Source organism: Sorex araneus, chromosome X (assembly GCF_027595985.1).
Source record: "Sorex araneus isolate mSorAra2 chromosome X, mSorAra2.pri, whole genome shotgun sequence".
Taxonomy (NCBI): Eukaryota; Metazoa; Chordata; class Mammalia; order Eulipotyphla; family Soricidae; genus Sorex; species Sorex araneus.
In genome coordinates this window covers 338,192,710-338,198,765 of record NC_073313.1, presented here as the reverse complement: position 1 = coordinate 338,198,765, position 6,056 = coordinate 338,192,710, and the positions used below count along the sequence as shown (strand labels likewise).

General features: G+C 40.3%; 1 pseudogene; it reads left to right on the top strand.

Annotated features, from left to right (window-relative positions):
• Window positions 1-1,264: 1,264 nt before the first annotated feature.
• Window positions 1,265-2,129, top strand: LOC129399579 (sorting and assembly machinery component 50 homolog; annotated as a pseudogene).
• The last annotated feature ends 3,927 nt before the right edge of the window (window positions 2,130-6,056 follow it).

Below are 6,056 nucleotides of genomic sequence, written 5' to 3'. Positions count from 1 at the left end.
TAAAAGTCATGAGTGCCTAATTAGATGATTGTGAAGTAACATACCTTCATGGTGCCATGAGAGTCAAAATGGACGAGTTCACATGGACAGGACAAGCCATGATGCCCAGATAACAATTTTGCTGAAGCCCAAAGAAGGATGAGAAGGAAGCTATCACACAGTGGTGAGAAAGAGGTACCCTGGGCAAGGGAAGAGCTTGAATCATATATTGAAGATAGAGGAAATCTACCAGTTCCATGATGGACTGGCTTAGCAAAAAAAGAAGAATGCCCCAAGGCTAGAAGGTAAACAGGATACTCCAATCTTATATGAATATAAAGTGGACCCTCAGGATTCCTTTTTTTTTTTTCTTTTTGGGTCACACCCGGCAATGCACAGGGGTCACTCCTGGTTCTACACTCAGGAATTACTCCTGGCGGTGCTCAGGGGACCATATGGGATGCTGGGATTCGAACCCGGGTTGGCTGCGTGCAAGGTAAACACCCTACCCGCTGTGCTATCGCTCCAGCCCCCCCTCAGGATTTCTTGATGCAAATCCCAGCCACACACTTCAGGATGGATAAACTCTTCCAGTGCTTTCCAATGAAGCAGCCACTTCCAGACATGATTCTTGATCTAGTCCTGCCGGGGAACTGGGTACTGTATTTAATTCCAATTAATTTAAATTTAAAGCCGAAGCTCAATTTAGATGTTGGAAAATTTGAAGTGTGTTTTGAACAACTTGGGAATATGAATTGACTTTTTTTTAAAACTGTAAATTTTATGAAATCTAAATACAGACCAACTATTCCCGATAAAAAGTTGGCATCCAAATTGTGATATGCCCTACATGTAAAATACACCCAGCATTTGGAAAACTTAGTATGGGAAATGAATGTAAATATCTCATTAATAGTTTTAATATAGATTAAATGTTGGGGTGATATGCATATCCAGTTATTTAAAACATTATAGAAATAAATTTCACTCCTTTCATTTTATGTATGTTCATATAGCCACAAGAAAATGTAAAGTCACCTTGTTTACATTGAATTTCAAAGAAACTGAGAGCCGTCAGTTTCCTCATCTACAAAATAGAGAAAATAGTGTCAGTGCTGCAACTTATATGGATGTTGAATTTTTGTTGTTGTTGTTGAATCACTTTGAGATAGACCCTTACTAAACTGTCCAGGATTAGGTTTTAGTTGTACAGTGTTCCAACACCCATCCCTCCACCAGTGAGTATTGAAATTTTATCAATACTATTAAGGGAAGCCTTTCCTGCATGTCCTTCTTCAAACCTTCAGCCAGGGAACTTTAAGAGAAATTTCCCTGTGACCATCAAAGTTCTCCTGAGCTTCTTGCGGGCGACCCCCGAGGCCTATAATTACAACATCCCCATCTACAGGACCAGCCACACCATCCAGTGGGCTGGCGTGTGACCTGAGCTGGGATGTCTGGCCTGGACCACATCCTTGGCTGTGTGCCAGCAGAGCGGCCACTCCCCTAAGCCATCCCTCTCGCACCCGATGGTCATCGATGACTCCTGCGACTCTTCCATTCTGCCCGACAAGGGAGCACTGTTCAAGGACAACCAGGAGCTGGCCGGCTATACTGACCATGAGCTTCCTGAAGGAGGATTTTTGAGCATCAGCTGAAGCCACAGATGGTGCTAGATAAGGTGCTCTCTGGATATGGTGATCTCAGCCTCCCTGTGTGGCAGGGATGGTGGTGCCCATCTGGGAAGAAGTGTCCAGCACTGCAGAACAGGTTCTGCCTCGGGGAATTGACCAGTGTGCGGGGCTTCAGCATGCATAGAGTGGGGCCACAGAGCAAAGGAGACTATCTGTGGGTAGACGCGTACTAGGACAGCACGTGCACCCCATTGCACTTCTGACCAGGCCAGGGGGGCTTTGAAAAGCTTTTCCGAAAAACTTATTCCTCAGTGCTGGGAATCTGTGCACCTGAGCGATGAGGAAGGCCCCAGAGCGCAACTCCGCAAGCTGGCGGAGCTGATCTGCTGGTCATATACGGCTCCGGCATCGTCCTGAGGCTGGGCGACATCACGCAGCTGGAGCTCAACTACTGAATTCCATGGGCATGCGCAAGGAGACAAGATCTGTGACTGGGCTGGGATCCAGTTCCTGTAGCTGAGGGAAGTTTTGGGAACCATTTATGGCACACAGAAAATGCAACATTCTTACTATTGACAGTCCAGATAGTTTCCTCATACACCCCCTCCTTTCACTTTTCATATTGATGCCACCTCTGAGACTCATCTCTGAGAGCACTCTGGAAGCATTCCTCCAGCATTTCTTTTACGTTCTTTTTTCCTCCTCTCTAACCAAAGTTACTGTCCTCTCTCATTGAGATGGCTCCCACCACTTCCTAAGCTGATCTTCTCCTGTCTTGTCCCCATAACGCTACATCACAGCTGGAGTTATCTACGGAAAATCAAAGATATAGAATCTTTCCAGTCGTTTGCCCCTGTTGCTCCAGAGTGAGAGATCTCTTCTTCCTTTCTGCCTCTCTTGCCTATCAATCATATCGATTCCATCTGCCCAGTCATTCTGCTAGTCATGCTACACTGCAGCACTTTCAGTGCCCTGTGTTTTGCATGTTCTTTCATTTTTCTCTCCTCCTGACTGACACCTGTTCACTCTTTAGCTCTACACCTACACAGACCTCCCTCCAAGCTCCTTACCTGACTGATTCTTAGAGCACAGTGATCTCTTGCTGGCCAGAGTTGGTTTTGACCCCTGAAAACTTTGCCTTGTCTATCAAAACTCACAAATAAGACTCAGAACATAATTTATTTCCCCCTTATTCCTAGAAGGGTATAGTGTGGCCTTAGCCTAGGATTAATTTTCTGAAAATCAATTTTCCAAAGTTGTGTAATCAACTTGCCAAAATCCAATCAACTGAAAATCAATTGAACAACTGACCAATTCATCAAACGGATCATTAACCATATGATAATTTCTCAGGATTCTGAAGAATTCGTGTATCTATCGTGTTCCTACAATTTCCTCTACTTGTGCTTCAATGTGCTCAAACCCTATGGCTCCAACCACAATCTGATCTAGATCAATTTTCAGCTTCCATCTAGTCACAAGTCTAAAGCTGGTTGCAGGAATGAAACATGACGGGGTGAAAAAAGAGTAGAACAACAACAACAAAAACCCATGCAAGGCAAGGGATACATTGAGGGAAAACAACTGCCAGTGACATTTGAAAAAAAAAAAAGACAAGAAATTAAGGGTCTGAAGCAGAGCCAAGTGAATGGGATAGGACTAATTAAAAGCCATTAAATAATTTATATAAATCTCAGTTTCTGGATTATAAAGAAATAGTATTAGTACATAGGCTTTAAATATTAAACAGGTGGGAATGTAAATGGGATCAACAATTTGAAAACTATATGAACCACTACTGAAACAGTAAATATTAAATTTCCATGTGACCCAGAATTTCTACTTCTTAGCATCTACCCCAAGGACAAAAATAAACTTTTGAAGAGACATTTATGTTCCTATGTTCATTGCAGCACTAGTCAGAGTAGAGATGTGCTCAAGAACAGATGACTGGATAAAGAAATTTCAATATATGTACATGGGGCTAAAGTTTATATATACTGAAATTGTACAATTAATTGCAATTAAAGCTAATTATACTCAGCTTTAAGAAAAAATGAAATTGTTTAATTTTCCCCCTCATGAATGAAACAAGCTGAGTGAAATCAATCAGAAGAAACTAATTTCTTGCATTTTCAGGATATAGGTAAATATTGTAAGGGCAGAGTAAGAAAACATGAAGCTGAACTGGTCTAGATGCCTTCACCACACATGACTACTAAGTTCTGTCAATAATTAAACCAAGAGTAAGCCCTGAGCAATTCTGGGTTGCCTCCCATATCAAAGAAGAAGAAAGAGGAGAAGGAGGTGAAAGAGGAGTAGCAGGAGGAGGAAGAGGAGTACAAGGAAAAGGAAGATGGGGACAGAGAGGAGGAGGAGAAGGAAATGAAGAAGGAAAAGAAGGAGAAGGGGTAGAAGAAAGAATCAGGAGGAGAAGAATAAGGAGAAGAAGTAAAAGAAGAGGAGAAGGAGGAGGAGGGAGAGAGGAGGGGGAGGAAGAGGAGGAGGAGTAGGATGGGGAGGAGGCAGAGGAAGGGGAGGAGGAGGAGGAGCAGGAGGAGGAGGAGGAGAAGAAGAAGAAGAAGAAGAAGAAGAAGAAGAAGAAGAAGAAGAAGAAGAAGAAGAAGAAGAAGAAGAAGAAGAAGAAGAAGAAGAAGAACAACAACAACAACAACAACAACAACAACAACAAAGAACAAGAACAAGAAGAACAAGAAGAGGAACAGGAACAAGAACAAGAACAAGAACAAGAAGAACAAGAAGAAGAAGAAGGAAGAGGAGGAGGAGGAGAAGGAGAAGGAGAAGGAGAAGGAGAAGGAGAAGGAGAGAAGAAGGGAGACGAGGAGTATGAGGAGGACGAGGAGGAGGACGAGTAGGAGGAGAAAAGGAAGAAGAGGAGAAATGTATAGCTGATTTATGGAACTTATTTTTTCTGGTTGGGGGAGTGGGGGGACGAGGGGAGAAAAGGGATCCTTGGGGCTTTGGTAGGAAGCAGGCACTCTCTTTTGGATGATGTATGCATAAATTATTATGAACACTATTGTAAACAATTGTACCTCAATTAAAATAAAAACATAAAATATATAAATGTGTTGAGCAGTTAAAAATCACATAGGGATGATTCTCTAATTAGTCACTAATAATTTTGCTACTGAGAAGTCCAATGTTCATCTAATTTATATTATTTTCTATTTTTTCTTCTGTAGAAGCTCTTTAGAATTGTCTTATTTCTTAGGTTACATTCACTAACTTCATTAGGTTATGTTTAGGAGTATGTCTGTGTGCTTTTTCTTATCACTTCATGCATTTAGGGTCATTGGACTTTACATCCAGTATTTAAAAAAATTGATTTTATTTCAGAAAATATATTATCTTGAGTTAATTAAGCATTTACCCATTAACAAATTTTTCTCAGACATTTTCACCCAAAGACAAGCGTTTCTAGTTCTATTCTTTTTCAGCATCATGTTTCTCCTCACCTTTCAGCTATTTTAGACTTATAATTTTCCATATTACTTTCCATATCTATATATTTTTCTTAAAGGTTAGCTATTTATTCTTCTATACCTTTCTATCGACAAACAAGTATATTAAGCATAATATGCATGTGAAAAATAGAGTGGAGTAGAATAAAAATTTTGTTTTATTTTATTAACTATTTTTGTTTTGTTTTGGGGTTACACCTGGTGATTTTCAGGAGTTACTCCTGAGTCTGCACTCAGAATTTACTCCCAGAATTATTTTTTGAGACCAAATGGGGTGCCATGAACCAAACTCAGGTCAGCCACTTTCAAGGAAAATACCCTATCTGCTGTACTATTGCTCTCTATTGCTCTGGCCCCTATTATTAAAAAAAAAAACTTATTGTACTAATGTTGGCTTATATGAAAGCATATAGTTTAAAAGAAAAATTATACACCTCTTCAAATATTTTACCCATCACATACTTTGTCAAAGTACAAGTACCCCTTTATCCCAGTCCATTAGACCCCTATCAACCATCTAACCTTTCCGTACCTTCCCACAAGTAATCTCAGTTCTGTTTGCAGAGTTCTAGAGGTTTTTTTTTTTTATCCTCAATTTGTTTCTCTCTATTCCACACTTGAGTTAGATTATCTGGTACTTATCTTTCTCCTTCTGTGACATATTTCACTTAAGATGAAGCAAGCCTATTTAAACATGAACCAAATACTGTAGAAATTCCTATGCAATAGCAAAAGAAATTGTAGTAAAAGTGAATAGAGGAGGATTTTTCCCATCTATGAATTATGAACTAAAGATATTGTAATCAAGAAACTATGGTACCTGAATAAGGACAGTTTCTCTGACCAGTGGAATAGAACTTAGGTACAGATACAGATCCCTGGATATGTGGTGGGCTAATCTTTGACAAGAGAGTTAAGACTATGAAGTAGAGCGAGAAAATCCTCTTCAACAAATGGT